General features: G+C 45.9%; 1 protein-coding gene across 2 annotated transcripts in view; it reads right to left on the bottom strand.

Annotated features, from left to right (window-relative positions):
* The window catches only part of SPATS2 (spermatogenesis associated serine rich 2), a 111,758-nt gene that overhangs the window by 46,661 nt on the left and 44,912 nt on the right, over positions 1–20,185 (bottom strand). The window contains exon 1 of one of the 2 annotated variants that reach the window (XM_075336942.1): positions 2,336–2,425. The exons of the other annotated variant lie outside the window; for it this stretch is intronic. The gene's annotated coding sequence lies outside the window, so the exon portion shown is untranslated. Of the gene's footprint in view, positions 1–2,335; positions 2,426–20,185 lie in introns of those variants that run through there. 2 annotated transcript variants of the gene reach the window in all.

Below are 20,185 nucleotides of genomic sequence, written 5' to 3'. Positions count from 1 at the left end.
ATAACGCTCTCACACATCAGGGCTGGTCAAATACCAGGAGCCAGGTGGCTAATCAGCCCAGGAATTTGCTTCCGGCATCTGTTTTTTTAGCCATTTTCTGTTCAAGTGTGAAAAGGATAGGGATCGTAGCGTGGGTGTTAAAAACCCATATCCATACTTACACCCCAAATGTTCTGCCCAATACTGTTTAGGAATAATAGGTAAGTGATAAGGGACGGTTCAAGAACCTTTATGTGCGGGTCAATCACAACGACCAGGACTCAGAACACTGCTAAACCCACAGTGGCACATCTAAAAAATTAAGGAGGCCGCACTTTCCTGATTTTCGAAAAACTTTGCATTGTGAAATGTGGTGATGGATCCGCCTTTTAGGCTGTTCCAATCAAGACCATGTTTTTCTGCAAATTGTATTCATAATTAAAGGGAACCTGTCATGTGACAGAATGCTATTCACCTGCAGATATTGGGGTCTGGTGCTTAGAGTCCCGCTGTCGGGAAGAAATTAACTTTATCCCTCCTGGCAGCTTTCAATCACAGATGTGGCGCTGGCATGGCTTTAGTCACTGCTCTATATACAGTGAGCGGCGGCAGTAACCACGTTCCTGGCGGAGACTGACAGCTGCCTCCACATTAGATCTGGCTGTCAGTTAGTGCGGGGGGCGCGGTTACAGTTGCCGCTCACTAAACAATGAGCAGAGGATGAAGGTGTTCCGGTACCATCGCCATAACTGGAAGATGAAAGTTGTGGGGAGGAATAAAGTTAATTTCCTCCCAGCAGCAGGGCTCTAAATGCTGGAGCCGGACAGGTACATAATGCTGTTAACCTGCGATTAACGCCATATCTGCAGGATAGCAGCAGTTTCTCACTTGACCAGTTCCCTATAAATAAATCTCTTAGTCCTGTTGAAGCTAGTGTACTTATGATTTTACGGCCGTCTGAAACTTTCAAACTAATTTTAAAATGAGTATTTTATGAACACAGCTAAAAAGTGACAGATCTCATGAGTCCAAGTCTACCCCAAAGACTGTCAGTGGGGTTTTCTGCCCTATTCCACTTACCGGGCTTCTGTCTGTGGTTTTGATAAATCACTGCGGCATCTCTCCTGCAGCTCTGAATCGCCTGAATGATGAACGCCTCCTACGAGTCTTTGGTATCATCAGCGCCGGCTTTCAGCCCAGTAGCAGTATAGGCAGACCACTGTCAATCAGTGGTCTGGACAGCATTAGACAGAACTCAATTGAGAAGACTAACACAGCTGCAGCAGAAGTCGTAATTTTATCAAAACTACAGCAAGAAGCCAGTGTGTGATTTATTGCTGGAACCAACCTATTTCATGCGGTTCTAAGAGGAAGCACAAACCTAGTGACCGGGTTCCCTTCAGCCACCGCCACCCAACCTTAATTGATGCAGCTTGTATATAGTAGTACAAAGTTCAGCATCAGTAAGAAGGGGGGACACCGAGGAGTTAAAAAGGATTATAAACCCATTCTGACATTGATTTTCACAGTAAATACACCTAATCAGGTCTAAGGCGTATGTTACAATGAAAGCCATTTGTAAATCCGTTTTAAGACTTTTTACGTCACTTCCTATGGACTCCAGCCTGCCATCTTTGGTAGAATAGTGCTCTGCATAGTCAGCCATTTCCTACTAACTATATACAGAAGTCATGACTAAGCTAGTTAGAGTAATGTCTATAGAGGAGAAACATCCAGGAGTCTTCTCCCTCCACAAATGAAGTAAGATGACACTTCTGTAGAAGAAATAGCAGAAATTCTTCAGTCTGGAGACTGCCCCAATGAAGAAACCTGACAGTATGGGGCGATCCAGTGACAAAGTGCGAGTGGGACATCACGGACAGTCACCTACTGCGGGGAAGAACCCCAATAAGAGGACAACTGTCCTCCGCAGAATTAATGAAATATTAGTAATAATGAACAGGGGCTCCACTAAGCCCTAATCGTGAGACCTTTTTCGCAGCTGGTGAAGTGAGTGAGGCGGCGGACATGGATCTCTGCAATCCCAGTTAAAGATTTGTAACATTTACCAGCTGTTCTGTGAACCGTAGGACGCGGCTCAGGAATGTGGCCGCACATGCGCACACTCACCTCATCGTAGGGGTTCACTACGGGACAGTGCCCATTTTAACACGCTCCCCCCCAAAAAGAATAAATTGGATTCAGTCCACTTGTGTGCACCTGCTGAGCTCACCGGGTAACCCATCTGCAGACAGTTGTGTAACACCATACAGAGGCGACATCCCAGCCTGGTTACATAAGGTCATTTACATAACAATATATATAAAGTATAATACATATGACTGCTATTTCTTACCAGTATGAAGCACTGAGCGTGAGATCAGCCCAGTGTGCTGAGATCTCCACAGGGACCAGCACAGTTAATGTTACCTGCTGTGAGCCGTCCTGGAACGCGTCGCACTATTTCACAGGCGGATGCTTTCCAAACCACACCCCGCACACTGTCAAAAGCTCTCCTGCGTACCTGCCATCACATTGGTCACAGGTAGAAGACAATGAGCACGCAAAGCAAGTACAACTCTCCCTTGTCATAAATGCATAGCATGCTGACTGACGTCAATACAGCTGGGAGGCGGGGAGCAGTGGCTGATAATACCGTGGACTTGGAAACAGGTTCAACTCCAGGTACAAAACACTTTCCTTTATTTCTAAGTAATGCACTTAAAGAGCTTTTCAAGGAGACCTCCGCAGAGCCCAGCATTGCGCAGCAATTCCTCTTAGGCTGTGTTCACATACTGCGTTTTTGTTGCAGGGTTTTTTTTTGCAGCATTTTATACAAATTAAAATTGTTCTTTAAAGTACAAAATTCCAGAAATCTCATGCACAATATTGCTTTTTTTTCTCCCTTGAAATGGGAAAACTGCTGTGTGTTTTGGCTGCTTTTCTGGTGAATTAAACTAACATTTAAACCTGTAGTATAGAGAAATGACAGCCCAAAAAAGGCACCAAAAGCACAGCCAAAAAAAGGCACCAAAAAGCACAGCCAAAAAAGGCACCAAAAAGCACAGCCAAAAAAGGCGCCAAAAAAGGCACCAAAAAGCACAGCCAAAAAAGGCACCAAAAAGCACAGCCAAAAAAGGCGCCAAAAAAGGCACCAAAAAGCACAGCCAAAAAAGGCACCAAAAAGCACAGCCAAAAAAGGCGCCAAAAAAGGCACCAAAAAGCACAGCCAAAAAAGGCACCAAAAAGCACAGCCAAAAAAGGCACCAAAAAAGCACAGCCAAAAAAAGGCACCAAAAAAGCACAGCCAAAAAAAGGCACCAAAAGCACAGCCAAAAAAGGCACCAAAAAGCACAGCCAAAAAAGGCACCAAAAAGCAGTCAAAAAAGGCACCAAAAAAAGCACAGCCAAAAAAGGCACCAAAAAAGCACAGCCAAACAAAAGGCACAGCCAAAAAAGGCAACAGAAAGCACAGCAAAAATAAAAAAGTACCAAAAAAACCCAGCCATAAAGGGCCCCCGAAAACACAGCCAAAAAAGGCACCAAAAAACCCAGCCATCAAAAAGGCACCCAAAAGCACAGCCAAAAAAGGCACCAAAAAGCACAGCCAGAAAAGGTACCAAAAAGCACAGCCAAAAAAGGCACCAAAAAGCACAGCCAGAAAAGGTACCAAAAAACCAAGCCATAAAGGGCCCCCAAAAACACAGCCAAAAAAAGGCACCAAAAAACCCAGCCATAGAAAGGCCCCCAAAAACACAGCCATAAAAGAGCACCAAAAAGCACAGCCAAAAAAGGCAACAGAAAGCACAGCAAAAAAAAAAAAAAGTACCAGAAAAACCCAGCCATAAAGGGCCCCAAAAAACCCAGTCAAAAAAGGCACCAAAAAACCCAGCCATAAAAAGGCACCCAAAACCCCAGCCATAAAAGGCACCAAAAAAACCCAGAAAAAAAAAAAAAGCAGCAAAGCCTGCTTTTTGGAAGCAGTTTTTTTTTTTTTTTTTTACAGCCAAAAGAAAAGATTTTGGTTCCAGAAAAAAAAAAAAAAAACAAACAAAAAAAACAGCTAAATTGCAATGTAGGAACATAGCCTCATGCTGCAATTACTGTTCTTATCCATCCGTAAAACCATAACCAGAGAGATGAAATGAAAGAAGGAAGTACAGGATTCTTCAACTCCACACCTGAGGCCTTGTAACAGTAATGAGTCACATGATACTGGGGAGGAAAAATGGCTAACTGGGCATAATTTGGCCATTTTCACATAGGAGTGTACAAACTATTGCATTATTTAGAGCACACCAAATTTACACTGTTATATAAGCTGTACACTGACTACTTTACACTGTATCAAAGTGTCACATCTTCAGTGTATCTTCAGTGTTGACCCATGAAAAGGTATAATAAAACATTTAGAAAAATGTAAGCGGTGTACTCACTTTTGTGATATACTGTAGATACATGCAGAAGTATAGACATACAGCTATTAATACACCCTCCCGACATATAATAAAATTGCACCCTGTGGGGCTTATTGGACAACTTTTTATGATTGAATGGATGAATGAATAAAAAACGACAGGGGGGGGGTCCTTCCTATTTTTGATAACTAGCAAAGGTAAAGCAGACAGCTGTGGCCTGATATTATCAAGCTGAAAAGGTCTGTAGTTACTGGGCCCTTTCCAGCCTAAAAATACCAGCTCGTAGTAGCACCAGAAGTGGTGCATCACATTAGATGTTGCAATTCTGGCTCCTCCCGATTGCCCTGGTGCATTGGCAATCGGTGTAATGGGTTTGAGGGTTGATGTTAGCTGTGTAGTGTCAGCTTCTATCAAGCCCTGGTGTAAGTAATGGGGGTGTCTGATGGAAACAGAAAAAAAACCCAAAAAACACACAATTGTTTATTTAAATAAACACTCCCTTACACTTTCACTGGTCCAAAATTATATATTTAAGGGTTCCATATGTGTTATTCTATATTTCATGGTTCCATATGATATGTGGACTATGTCAGAATCCCCGGACTATGTTGGACCTGCATGATTTTTTTATTTTTTTTTTTAATAAAATGGTGAACAAGGGAAAGTGTGTGTGTGTGTGTGGGGGGGGGGGGGGGGGATGTGTTTAAATAAAGTATTTTCCTGTGTCAGTGCTTTTAGTTTTTTTTTTTTACTCATTGGGTTAATAATGGGGGTGTCTCCATTAGTAACACCAGTGCTTGATTCCAGCGGACATCAACCCGATTGCCAATGCATCATGGCAACAGGGAGGGCCGAAGCGCCAGAATTGCGGTATCTAACGCGATGCACCACTTCTACGACAGCTATGGGCTGGTATTTTTAGGCTGGGAAGGGCCAATAACCGTGGACCTTCTCAGCCTGATGATATCAGCTCACAGCTGGCTGCTTTACCTTTGTGGACTACAAAAATTAGGGAGATCCCACATATTTTGTTTTCATTCATTCATTCATAAAACGCTGTCCAATAAGCTCCACAGGTTTCAATTGTATTATATGTCTGCTGTTCAACAGACCAGAGCACTATATAAAAACATTGTTGTCAATCCATGAAATGAGCGACATAGTGCATAAAAGAAACCAACAACTACACAGGTCCAAACCTCCTCTGGCATGAATACAATGAAATTTGTATGATAGGAGGATTGTGTCGCTGTTCTCCATGGCCAGGCACCTGCGTGCACGCAAGCCTTACACCACCAAGCATAATGCCATGTGTTGGATGGAGTGACTTAAGCACACCACCACCGAACTCCGCTTCTCCACAGAGGATCACTGCCCCGCCATCAAACCAGTTGTCTCAGATGATGTTGCAGGAGGCATAATGCTTACCAAGACGTCTCCTAACATTACGTTTGTCACGTGCTCAGTGTCAATCTGCTCTCATCTATGAGGATAAGGCTTCTTTCACTCTGCATTTTTCTCTACGTCCACAGGTCCAGTCGGGGCATCTGTCCGGACCGCCCCTCCCCCACTCTGCCAAGCGTGTTCCAGACGCATGCGCCCGGCAGGGCCATTCACTACTATGGAGCGCACTGCGTTAGCGTGTGCTCTGTTTAGTGCCATTTTGTGCACATATACGTTTCTGCAGACGGACACCCGAACGTAGGTGGTCTACGTTCAGGTGTCCGTCTGCAGAAACCGCTAGAACAGCACCGGAGGGGAAAATAGCAGCTATTATTTTACTTGGAGGAAACCTAGTGATACAGAAAGGGCTGTCTGAGTAGTGGACAACCCCTTTAAGGAAAACCAACTGCAAAATTTGCTTCAGGACAAAGACATGATAGGAGTACACAAAGCAGCTTTACTGCTGATGGCTTTCTAGAGCAGGTCACAGCGCCCAACAAATGAATCACCACTCGTACTAAAGCCATGATAAAGCACAGTATAATCTATCATTGTCTATGCCACAAAGTTAGGGATACAGAGCACAGGATGAGATCTACCAGAGAACATAGAAGGAACAGAAATAGCACACGAAAGACTTCAGGTATCGAAGATTGTGTGCGCAGGGCTGTACCAGGATATAGACCTGGACAAACCAGATCATTAGATTTTTTTCCAAAAGACGACAACACAGAAATTTGAATAAGAAAACCTTCTGAGAATCAGGATCAGCAGGGTCTAGAGCTCGAAGACATGAATTATATGAATGTGCAGAATGTTATTCAATGGGGTTGCCCCCTCCCCATCTCATCTCTAGTATATGGCATTATTTTCATATTGTGGGGGTATAGTGCACGCACCGATAAAAGGAATGAAGGGGCTACATATCAGATTTCTTGCTGGGTTCAATTTACCATTTGTCCCTGTATAACTGCGCAGAGTACTGCAGTGCAGGCTCATTCAATGCGTACGACTGCACTACAGATGTCTGCACGGCTGAGTGCAAATCAAAAAGGGTCCGCGGACCCTCTGTTAGGAGTCTCGACACAGAAAATGGCCAGATATCCCTCTGGGAAGGACCCTTTTTAAGAGACCACCAGAACCACAATATTAAGTGGCCCTTTTAGTCAATATCCAACTCTTTGATGAGTTTAAAGATAGGACAAGGGAAATACCAAGGCCAGGTATCCATCCACAGACAGCTGTTTTGGGGTATTGCCCCTCATCAGTGTGGAGTAGGATTCTGGCTAGGTGGGAGCAATGCCTAGTAGACCAGCAAGACAAAACAATCACTGATCTCGGGGAGACCAGCCAGAGAAAACACTGCCAGCAGCCAGCAAAGGCACTCAACACAGTGAAATCCTAGGTGCATTGCCACCTGGGAAGTATGCAAATCAAAAAGGTCCGTGGAGCCTTTGTTCTCGACATTTTCTGTGTCGAGACTCCTAACAGAGGCTCCACGGACCTTTTTTGATTTGCATACTTCTCAGGGGGCAATGCACCTAGGATTTCACTGTGTTGAGCGCCTTTGCTGGCTGCCGGCAGTGTTTTCTCTGGCTGGTCTCCTCGAGATCAGTGATTGTTTTGTCTTGCACGGCTGAGTGGCCAGAGGCACTGATGTACAGGGAAAGTTAAAAAAATCAGTGCTACAGCCCCCTTCATTCTTAAGACTCCCCCCAATACACAGATTGCAAAAGCGGAGTGATTTCTTATCTCCACAAAAAAAACTAAGGGAGTAGCCATTGAAAATGCAAAATAACTCCTCCTTTGTCTCATAACATCTTTCAGGGAAGTCTGGAGGCTCAATACACATTAGACTGTCTGCTTTTCCCGGTGATACACACAGGTAACCCCAGATTTCATTTAAAATAAGCTCTGGAGGCAGAATCTCGGGGAGATCTATGTCCCGACCGTAGATCTTAACAGCTAATATACATGTTAAGAACAACTTGGTTTATTCTAGAAGAAGACACTGAATCCGAGATCTCAAGGTATTATTTTATTGAACCTCCACATTCCCATATAGACAGCTCAGGAGGGTTGATCCAACTGACAGATTCCCCGTAAGTTGATATGTGAGAAGCAGGAGAAATAAGGATCAGAGCAACAGTCAGGCACCAAAGTAATGGACAAATGATTGAGTAAGGATATCTCCAAAACAGTACTTTTATAATGTATACCTGGAATATTATGGCTGGTATTAAATGGGTTGTCCATTACTTGGACAATCCCTTCTCAATCCGTATGTTTCCCCCTTTTAAAATAACACTTTTACTCATCTCCATTTCCGGCACCACTCCAGCGGTGTCAGCACTGTCTCTCCCGGTCGACCAAGTGGCGGCTGCGAGAAAGCAGCAGAACGGGAAGGCAGTAGAAGTGATGTTATTTCAGAAGGGGGAAACATATGGATTGAGGGGTTGTCTGAGTAGTGGGCAACCCCTTTAAAGCCAGCTTTACACCTTACAATTAGGTGTGCGATCTCGTATGCGATGTGACACGCCCAGGTCGCATATGTGATCTAATGAGATTGCACGTAGGTCGTTCATTTGCTGTCACACGTGCGCTAGTAGTCTATGTTAAATTGATCAATTTTGTGTGTGATCCTTTAGATCATGTGCTCTGTGACGTATGCATTGGGCACCCTTTTTTTTTTTATTTATTGACTTGCCAAGCGTGTGTAATGTGTAGGGATGCGTTTTTACTATGTCATCTGCCATTCAGCTCTGCTACATGGCGGCTAACAGCAGACACAGACAGCCATGTAGCAGAGCTGAATGGCAGATGACAGCAGACACAGAAAGAGCCGCACGATCAGAATGAACTCGGGTGAACCTCACCCGACTTCATTGTCATGCTGCGGCTCTGTCTGTGTCGCGTCCTGATTAGCGGTCACCTGTGAAGGACTCACCGGTGACCGCTAAACTCCTGAGTAACTGAATTGAGCAGCCCTCTCGCATACTCACCGATCCTCGGCGTGGCACTGCACGGCGTTCACACTGCTCCGGCGGCTTTTACTATTTTGAAAAAGCCGGCCGCCCATTAAACAATCTCGTATTCCCTGCTTTCCCCGCCCACCGGCGCCTATGATTGGATGCAGTGAGACACGCCCCCACGCTGAGTGACAGGTGTCTCACTGCACCCAATCACAGCAGCCGGTGGGCGGGTCTATACTGTGCAGTGAAATAAATAATTAAATAATTAAAAAAACCGGCGTACGTTACCCCCCCCCAATTTTTAAACCAGCCAGATAATGCCATACGGCTGAATGCTGGTATTCTCAGGATGGGAAGCTCCATGTTATGGGGAGCACCCCAGCCTAACAGTATCAGCCAGCAGCCGCCCAGAATTGCCGCATACATTATATGCGACAGTTCTGGGACTGTACCCGGCTCTTCCCGATTTGCCCTGGTGCGTTGGCAAATCGGGGTAAAAAGGAGTTATTGGCAGCCCATAGCTGCCAATAAGTCCTAGATTAATCATGTCAGGCGTCTCCCCGAGATGCCTTCCATGATTAATCTGTAAGTGACAGTAAATAAACACACACACCCGAAAAAATCCTTTATTAGAAATAAAAAACACAAACATATACCCTGGTTCACCACTTTAATAAGCTCGAAAAAGCCCTCCATGTCCGGCGTAATCCAGGATGCTCCAGCGTTGCTTCCACCTCTGTTGCATGGAGGTGACCGGAGCTGCAGCACACACCGCCGCTCCTGCCAGCTCCACGCAGCAAATGAAGACAGCCGCGCGATCAGCTGAGCTGTCACTGAGGCTACCCGCGGCCACCGCTGGATCCAGTGACAAAAGCGATGTGTGCTGCCGCAGGAACGACGAACAACCTTGCTACTGACCAGACAACGATTTTTGGTAAATGAACGATATGTTACAGACCAACGATTTTTAACTCTTGCGATCGTTTAAGGTCGCACATAGGTGTCACACGCTGCGATGTTGCTAACGACGCCGGATGTGCGTCACAAACACTGTGACCCTGACGATATATTGTTAGCGACGTCGCAGCGTGTAAATGGCCCTTTACACTCACAGCAGAGCGGGACTGAGGTTCATTAGAATATCGTATCGGATGTACTTGCATCGGATGCCATATGCTCGTGTGGCCACAGCCTTACGGTATTTGGGGAAAAACAATGCACCAGGATACACTATGGAAAAAGGGCAAGTCAGCAAAGGCGTGCAGTGTGGTGTTCATAGGTTATGCTGCTGACACATACCTAAAACACTGTTGTAAATTTATGACAGCAGCCTCCTTTATTCAGGGTAATGTCCCATTCCACATAATTATTCAGAAATGGCTTGAGGAACGTTAGGAAATAGTTCAAGAAGCTAAAATATTCTAGATCCCAATCCTATTGCACGTTGGCCCAATGTGCTTAAAAAATAGGTCGAAAAGAAATCTGATCCTGCAATTACAGTATTGAAAAGGCTCTGCTGCTCCTGTCTGTGACAGATACCACAGGACAGGCTAAGAGAAGGAAAACTGATTGGTGCTCTGCCTATATAAAAAAAAGCCTCCAGGTATAAGCGGTGTCAGTGTGACCTGGCCGTTCGGTGACAAGTATATACTTCAATAGAAGCTAAAAAGGCTTCGTTTAGCAATCCATCCACAAGAGCGGCCTTGTTACATCATACATGGGTCATCCCGACCCTTTACCGGGCATAAAAAAATAATTTACAGGCCGGTCGATCGAGAATCAAACCTCATACAAATGTGAAAGCAAGTACAGGCGATGTGAGAATTGTATTAGGAAGACTTCACTGGAAGAAGATGCCGCAATAATCTGAAGGGAGAAAAGCAAAAATAAAAAAGGAAAATCTAGAATGAGATGGATTCATTTGCACCATTTGATCAATTTGTGTGCTGCGGTGTACAATGGAGTCCTAGGATTTAGATCTGAGGTCGTGCAAATCTAACAAATGACTGCTCTATAAGAAGAGGTCATACAATGGGAGGGACAGTGGTTAGTTGCTGGGTTTACCAAACATTAGATATAGTGATGGTCAGGACTGGGCGGCTGACATGGTGTGTAATCTCTCCATTAGTGTATCTACCAATCCCACCACAATACCATGCAGGCAAGACTGGTGTGATGCTTGAATATACTTATTTGTTCCTACAACAGGTCAACAGATCATGTTTCATGTGTCAACCTTGTTGGTTTTCGTCAAGGAATCAGTAAGTCTCTGTATACACTGAACAAAGATATAAAAAAAACAACACTTGTTTTTGCCACATTTTTCATGAGCTGAACTGAAAGATTTAAGACTTTTCCAATGGACATTAAAGGTCTTTCTTTCAAATATTGTGCACAAATTTGTCTAAGGCCCCTTTCACACGTCTGTGAAAATCACACATGTTTTTCACGGACGTGTCAAAAGGTGTGTATTGCCCTCGGTGAGCCGTGTTTATGGCACACGTGTTCTCCATGTGCTATCCGTGATAACACACGGAGAACAGGAACTTTCTGCTCACCTGTCCCTGGCGTTGCTGTCCGTGGTTCTGATCTGCGGTCTCCAGCCCTGCAGACTCCCCGCTGCTGCTGCTTCCGGCCACAGTGGAGTGAATATGCAATGAGCATAATGAGCGGGGGTCGGAAGCAAGTGCCAGCAGCGGCAGAGACAGCAGCACTGGAGAAGGTGAGTACAGAAATTCATTTTAATTCACAGACACATATTGTCTCCGGTGTGTGTCACAAGGATCACGTCTGTGCGGTCCGTGTGCCACCTGTGATGCCGGAGAAAAACGGACATGTCTATGTGTGGAGCACAAGGGCACACGTATGCTCCACACGGACACACTGTTCATGGCAAAACATGCACGTGAGCGCAGACCCATTGATTTTAATGGATCTACTTGTGCCTGTGTCTCCGGCACGTGAGGAAATGGACAAAACACGTACCGGAGACACGGACGTGTGAAGGAGGCCTAAATCTGTGTTAGTGAGCCGAAATGGTCTAACCTCCTCACAGGTGTGGCATATCAAGATGCTGATTAGAAGGCATGATTATTGCACAGGTGTGCCTTAGGCTGGCCACACTAGAAGGCCCCTCTAAGGGCTTATGCGCACGTAACTGCAGAATTTTCTGCAGCATTTTGACAGCACATGTGCGCGCCAAATTGCTGCAGAAACACTGCATAATGGATGCAGTATTTTTGTTAAAAAAAAGCTGATTTCATGCGCTCGGGATGCTGCCCCCACCATACACAGAGTGGGAGCTGCATCCAGAATGCACAAATAATTGACATGCTGCTTTTAAGAACACACGGATTTGGGTCAAAATTTGAGCACCCAAATCGCTGCGCTCATAAAAGCAAAGTGCGCACGTCTCATGCACAATCTACATAGATTGTGCAGGGGACGCAGGACACATGCATTTACACTGCAGTGCAATACGCAGCGTAAATGCATGTGAGTACGCAACGTGCGCATGAGCCCTAAGATGTGGAATTTTATCACACAGCACAATGCCACAAGTTTTGAGGGAGCATTGTTGGCACTGTTGGCATGCTGACTGCAGGGATGGCACCAGAGCTGTTGCTCGAGAACTGAATGTTAATTTCTCTACCATAAGCAGTCTCCAAAGGCGTGTCAGAGAATTTGGCAAATCCATCCAACCAGCCTAACAACCGCAGACCTTGGGTAACCGCAGCCCAGAACCTGAACATCCAGCATCGTCACCTCCAGGATTGTCGGAGACCAGCCACCCACACAGCTGCTGCAACCATCGGTGCATAACCAAAACATGTCTGCACGAACTAATCAGAAACCGTGTCAAAGAAGCTCCTCTGCTGCTCGTCATCCTCCGACCCAAGCGGGCAAATTCTCACATGCTATGGCGTCTGGCAAGTTGGGGAGGTGGTCGCTCCACAGATGAATCCTGGTTTTCTCTGAATAGGACAGATGGCAGACTGTGTGTATGGCATCGTGTGGGCGAGAGGTTTACTGATATAAACATTGTAAATCAAGTGCCCCACGGTGGTGACTGGGTTACGGTATTGTCAGGGTTATGTTATGGACAACGAACACAGATGAATTTTACTGATGACTACGTGAGGCAAATGGTGGTCTCACCAGACACTCACTGGATTTCTTAGCTACTTTGTTTTTAAAACTGTAAAGCTGCATACTTTAGAGTGGCCTTTTATTGTGGCCAGCCTAAGGCACACCTGTGCAATAATCATGCTGTCTAACCAGCATCTTCATATGCCGCACCTGTGAGGTGGATGGATTACCTGAAAGGAGACGTGCTCATTAACACAGATTTGTACAAATTTGTGAATAATATTTTATAGAAAAAGATCTTTTCTGTACATAGAAAAAAAGGCTTAGATCTTTGAGTTCAGGTCATGAAAGAAGGGAGCAACATCAAAAGTGTTGTGTTTGTGTGTTTGTTCAGTGTATGTACCAAGATGTCCGATGAATCTAAAGTTGGAACATGATCTGTTGACCTATTGCCGGAACAAATAAATATATTCAAGCACCACACAAGTCCTCCATCCACGGCACTGTGCTGGGATTATTAGATAACCTCATGCTTGGGCTATTGCCCTTTCACGTGCACAAACCAACTAACCAAAGTGCTTCCATTCATGCTCTAATCTCTCCATTATATAAACTGGAGAAAGGATTAATCCCACAGCAGCCAAAAAGGCAGAGTTGTCCATTGCAACCAATTTGTTTTATTGAATTAAACCCAAATGGTTTCTGCGGGAAATGCCTTTACCTTGTTCTGCGTTTTAGCTTTGGCAAATCTCAATCACTAGGGGTTTTAGTAAAGAGGCGTATATTGGGGGAGATCTGAAGAGTACCTGCTATAGGTTAGCCAAGTAGGACATTAGAAGGGGGAACAAAGTGGCCAATTTCCCTAAGACCTTCATTTTAACAAAGATCCTGTTTGGGGTTTCTAATACTCCTCCATAAGGCTATGTGCACATGTGGCGTTTTTTTCATGCCTATTTTATTCAATAAAAGCAAGGAAAAAGCATTCCAGCAAAGCCTATGAGAATCCTGACTTGCTGTGCACACGCTGCTTCTTTTTTCCTTACAGATTTTGTTGCTGAATAAAGAAGCAGCATGTGAATTGTTTCTGCGTTTTTTTTCCACATTTCTATAATCCCCTGCAATGCTTTATCACTACAGTGGATTTATATTGCAGCACTTTGCCTCACACACTGTGCATACAGCATGGTGTGTGAGGCTCTCCGTAGCTCAGTAACCCGGGGCCGTTATGGTGACGAGCCAGGGTTACCAAAGCATTGATCAAGTCCCTGTGATCATATTACAGCAGGGGATGGGGAACCATTTTACTGCTGGGGGCCAATTGGAATTTTGTACAAACCTTTGAGGGCCGCACCAAATTATCAACTTGAAAATTACCTGTTATATTTGGTCAAACAGTTAATTAACTCACCCTAATGTGGTGGCCGGAGCTGCTTTACTCTGGTGCAGCTGTGATGTTTGGTGATATTGATTATGTTGTTTCTCACAACTACTTTTCCAGGTTTGTCTCTGTCTGGGGAGACTGGGGGCATACACATCACAGTAGACAGTGGCACATATACATCACAGGAGATACTGGGGCAAATACATCACAGGAGACACTGGGGCGCATAAATTACAGGAAACACTAGGGGTACACATCCCAGGAGGGGCTGGGGCATATACATCATAGGAGACACTAGGGCATATACATCACAGGAGGAGCTGGGGCATATACATTACAGAAGATGCTGGGGCACCGACAGCACTAGGTGGAATCACAGACAGCACAAGGTGGTAGCACTACGAGGCAGCATAGACAGGACTGTTGGAGCATGGACATTACCAGGAGGGCATGGAAAGCATCGAGGGGGTTGGGGGGTGGGGCACAGAAAGCAGGTTGGGGCACGGAAAACAGGGGCGAGCACAGAGCACTAGGGGGGTAGACAGTACTGGGAAATGCATATGAAAACACGTGAGCGCAATAAAAAAAAATGCACATTTTTCTTGACGCGTTTTTTCCTGTCAAAACATGCTTTTTTGTGTGCAGAGAAGGAGCGCAAAAAACCAACGTAGGCACATAGCCTAAGAAAGTCTGAGTTTTCCTTCTCCAATTTCAGTCTTTGGTCAGACAGGTTGTGCTGCTTCTTCTCCCCCTCAGCAAACGAGGATACGCACTGTGTGAATGACGAGACCCAACACTGCCAAACTGAAGAATCCTGCTGTACTGTACAGTCTGCGCCTGTGACCAGCTCTAATATCACTGCAGGATACGCGAGCCTTGCTCCACGGTACATTTATTCACCGGCTGTGCTGGACTCTTACTCCATCAATGCTGTGGTGCATTTTTTTTCATATTGATTCTCGGCTGAAACATATGATGCCCCATTTTGGCAACGTGTAGTTCTTCACAGGTGGAGTGGCCACCAGTCCAGTTTCTATCGGTCCATTTGGTGTTAACAGCAGTTTTTGCTTTTTATCCACCCCATCTTCCCATCCTTAACGTACTCTCTTTATGTTGAAATAACTAGGGGTATAGGTAAGTTTGCATCACCCTCCTAGGTTGGGCACTACTACGTCTAATCATCATTAGGACACGAATTGTACGTGAGGCACGCTGTAGACATATTGTGCCTAAAAGTAATCTTTATAGGCCTCAAGTGGAAAGGACGGGTAGTGTAAACAGCCACAATCAGAGAAGATGTCACCTTAAGGTGCCGTCACACATAACGAGATCGCTAGCGAGATCGCAGCTGAGTCACAGTTTCTGTGACGCAGTAGCGATCCCGTTAGTGATCTTGTTATGTGTGACACCTACCAGCGATCAGGCCCCTGCCGTGAGTTCACCGGTCGTTGAAGAAAATGGCCTGGACCATTCTGCAAAGGCGATGTCCTGCTGGGCAGGACACATCGCTGTGTTTGACACTGTGTGACAGGGTCACAGTGACTGCTGAGATCGTTATACAGGTCGCTACTGTGACCTGCATCGTTCCTGCATCGCTGGTAAGGTCTGACTGTGTGACAGCTCACTTAGGGTCATTGGATTTCCCTCCATTATAATCAGTTCTGCTACCTGTAGTACACAAGTGGTGCCAATCACTATCTGGTCACCGGTGGTTTGTATTCAGTTATAATAAGACTATGTGCGTACGCTGCGTTTTTGTGTGACCACAAAGACGTAGCGTTTTTGGACGCTAAAAAATGCACTAACTATAAAAAAATGCTTAAAAACGCACGCGTTTTTGCCACGTTTTTTGTTGCTGTGCTTTTTTCCAATGCATTGCACCACAAAAACGCACCTAAAACAAAACTGCACTGGGCGGACAGCAAAAATTAAAACTCAGACCTTGCTGGGGAAGGAAGTGCATGCAGTTTTAAGACCAAAAACGCACCCAAAAAAAGCGCAAAAAGGCCACGAAAAATGCAGAGTGTGCACATGGCCTAATAAGGTGATGTTAGTCACTATTCAGTGATGAGTGCCCACTGCCATGCTCCGGTGCTCAATACTCGAGCAGTTGGGTGCTCGGATTGGTGCGATTTTTGTACCAGGTATAATGGAAGATAATGGTGGACTAGAGCATTTTTCCGGGAACTCTTCTGAAAAAATGCTTGAGTTCCCCAATGACTTTCATTTTACTTGGGTTCACAAGTCGCGCCCATCCGAATATCAAACTGCTCAAGTATAGAGCACCAGATCATGGCAGTGGGCGCCCATAGTGGCAATATTTGGGCCTTGTAAATAGGTATCATCAGTTATCTTTCGTTCAATGACAGTATGGGAGCAACATAAAGAAATTGTAAGCAGGGTCAGTTTAATAGTTAAAAAGCGAGGGGCCCTAATGCAAAGATTCTGCACCATCACACATAAACCTGGGGAAACTAATACATCACCGGGTGATGAAGGTTAATTAAAAGGTTAAACCAGGTAAAATGTCTGATACCTATAAAGAGCCTGAGCCTGTAGAGACTTTCCAACAATACATCAAAAAGAACTGAGCTGTAGTGGAGGCTCCATTTTTTCTTTGGACAGTGTCTAAGGAAATATCTGATGTGCATGACATCGGCTCACAATGGTCCGAGCGCGATCCAATGTTTTGTCAGATCCCACTTGGATTGAAAATACACTGTCTGCACCTGCCCTTAGGAAGTACATGGTCCTGTAGAAGCGGATACAATGTTAAGCCTTGGATTACAATGAATATATATCCACCAAGTGCATTATTCCATAAAGGCGTATCCTATCCCATCAACAAGTAGCAAACATAAAATTAACTGAAAACACATTTTTACATAATTTACCGGCAAGTGTTGAGACTGGAAAAAGTTGTTCATAAGAGGCACTGCCTTCAGCTAGAGGAAAGGGACACTGACAACAGCCTAAATGTTTCCCCTGATCCGTGAGATCGCCTCCTGCAGCACTTACCCGCCTCCTGTAATTGCACTGTGCAGAAACAAATTGTTCCAAAAGGTTTTAGGTGACACCCAAATCAAGGCCAGAAAAAGGGAGCTACAACCCAGGAGAGACCATTGTACGGAGGTTAGGTCCATCCAGCATTGTCCAACTCAGGCTGGGGCCACACGGGGATTACTGCAATCCCCTCGCATGACACTCGGCTCACGCTGGCAGTACAGCAGAGCCGAGTGTCATGCGAGTGTCTCTGCGACTGAGGTCCGACTGTGCGAGCGGACCTCAGCTGCGGGGAATGGGCCGACACTGAGGAAGGGGAGGGAGGGATTTATCTCTCTCTCTCCTCCATAGCCGGCTATTGCCATTCTCGCCCTGCACTTGTGGTACACCGATGTACCGCGAGTGCAGTGCGATTTTTCTCTCGCCCCATTCACTTGAATGGGTGCGAGAGAGAGTCTCGCATTACACTCGCAGCATGCTGCAATTGTTTTCTCGGTCCGATTAGGGCTGAGATAATAATCGCTCATGTGTGCTGACACACAGGCTAATATTAGTCCGAGTGGAATGCGATGTTTTATCGCACTCCACTCGCACTGTTTTTCTCGCCGTGTGGCTTAGGCCTCAATGAAATCCTCAGCCGTTGGCAAATGAGGAAACTTAAAGCCACTTAAACAGCGTTCAATAGTCAGTGTTCACAATGCAAGGATGAAATAAGGTGGAAAAGACAGAAAAAGTATGCATGCTTGATGTTTTATGGATTTTTCATTAAAAATACATTTTGGACAAAGTTCCACTTTTAGCCTGATCGTAAAAGATGGCAGCACAATACTAGTACTGCTCACCACTTCTTTCTCGGTTGTAAGCTCTTGCCAGCAGGGCCATCACTCCTAATTGTGTATTGTACAATGATGTACTCGTTGTACATGTACCCGTCCAATTGTAAAGTGCTGCGGAATATGTTGGCGCTTTATGACGATCATTTGTTACATTAAACCTTAAAAAAAAATTGCCAGTGGAAAAAACAAAAAGAAAAACTCATCTCCAGCAGGTAGGAATAAAGCGATAGTTGCAAATTAAACTCTGGACATCTGTTGCTACATTTGGGATAGACATTGGATGCCTTCAATGTGAATAGGAGCCTTAAAGGGAACCTGTCAGGTCCCATATGTCTTCTAACCTACAAACAGGGTGATGTGTGGCCTAGTAACCCCTTCCTACCCATCCCTGTGTTGTAATAGTGTGTAATATGATTTTATAAAAAAAAGATTTATAACTTACATGTTCCCTATGTAAACATGAGAGGGTCTAGTTCCCTTGGCATCGCATTACCCCGTGGGCGTTGGCATGCTTTCTGTGGTATTACGCCCCTGGGAGTGATACCATGGATTTACATGAGGAACGTCACCATCAGCTCCTGGAGATCCTGCACGTGTCACTTGCCATTCTCACAGCCTTGTTATCTGGGTGTTTAGCGTATTTTTCGGACCATAAGACGCACTTTTTCCCCCCCAAATGTTGGGGGAAAGTGGGGGGTGCGTCTTATGGTCTGACTATAAGGTTGCGGGTGCGGGGAATGAGGGTGCCGCGGTGGAGCGGGTCATCGGCGGCACCAGCAGGCTGTAGCAGGCTGCAGCAGCCTGCCGTGACCACGTGGGCCCGCTTATTACATATGCACGCCCATCCTCCCGCCCATCATCTCTCAGCGAAACCGGCGCTGACAGGTGGGCGGGGTGATGGGCGGGAAGGGGGGGTGTGCATAATTAGCAGCCGGCCGTGATCACCCCTGGCAACTACAGCCTGGAGTGATCATGTGCGGCTGTATTCACTGCCCCCCGTGCATCATTATCAGTGCGGGGTGCAGTGAATCAGTGTACTCACTCGTAACCGTGTGTGGAGCCGCCCCCCTGCAGCATCGCGTCTTCCTGTGCCAGCGGTCAGCTGATCTGGACACTAGCTGGTGGATACTAGCGGCGCGCACAGCGATGACGTTATCGCGGTGCGCGCCGCTAGTCCAGATCAGCTGACCGCCGGCACAGACAGGAAGACGCGATGCTGCAGACAATGGTGACGGCTCCACACAGCGGCGCTGCAGCTGAGACAGAGATCGGTGCTTCAGGGAGTGAGGAAGGGTAAGTATAAACGTTTATTTTTTTTTTCCTGTGCCACAGGATACACGCCATTTACCAGGATGGGGGCATATCATGAGCAGGATGGATGGGGGCATTTCATGAGCAGGATGGATGGGGGCATTTCATGAGCAGGATGGATGGGGGCATTTCATGAGCAGGATGGATGGAAGGTATATCATGAGCAGGATGGATGGGGGCATTTCATGAGCAGGATGGATGGAAGGTATATCATGAGCAGGATGGATGGGGGCATATCATGAGCAGGAAGGATGGGGGCATTTCATGAGCAGGATGGATGGGGGCATTTCATGAGCAGGATGGATGGGGGCATTTCATGAGCAGGATGGATGGAAGGTATATCATGAGCAGGATGGATGGGGGCATTTCATGAGCAGGATGGATGGGGGCATATCATGAGCAGGATGGATGGGGGCATATCATGAGCAGGATGGATGGGGGCATATCATGAGCAGGATGGATGGGGGCATATCATGAGCAGGAAGGATGGGGGCATTTCATGAGCAGGATGGATGGGGGCATTTCATGAGCAGGATGAATGGGGGCATTTCATGAGCAGGATGGATGGAAGGTATATCATGAGCAGGATGGATGGGGGCATATCATGAGCAGGATGGATGGGGGCATATCATGAGCAGGATGGATGGGGGCATATCATGAGCAGGAAGGATGGGGGCATTTCATGAGCAGGATGGATGGGGGCATTTCATGAGCAGGATGGATGGGGGCATTTCATGAGCAGGATGGATGGGG

This window comes from Anomaloglossus baeobatrachus, chromosome 2 (genome assembly GCF_048569485.1).
Source record: "Anomaloglossus baeobatrachus isolate aAnoBae1 chromosome 2, aAnoBae1.hap1, whole genome shotgun sequence".
Lineage (NCBI taxonomy): Eukaryota > Metazoa > Chordata > Amphibia > Anura > Aromobatidae > Anomaloglossus > Anomaloglossus baeobatrachus.
Note: the sequence above shows the minus strand (reverse complement) of the source record. Positions and strands in the feature narration are given on the sequence as shown.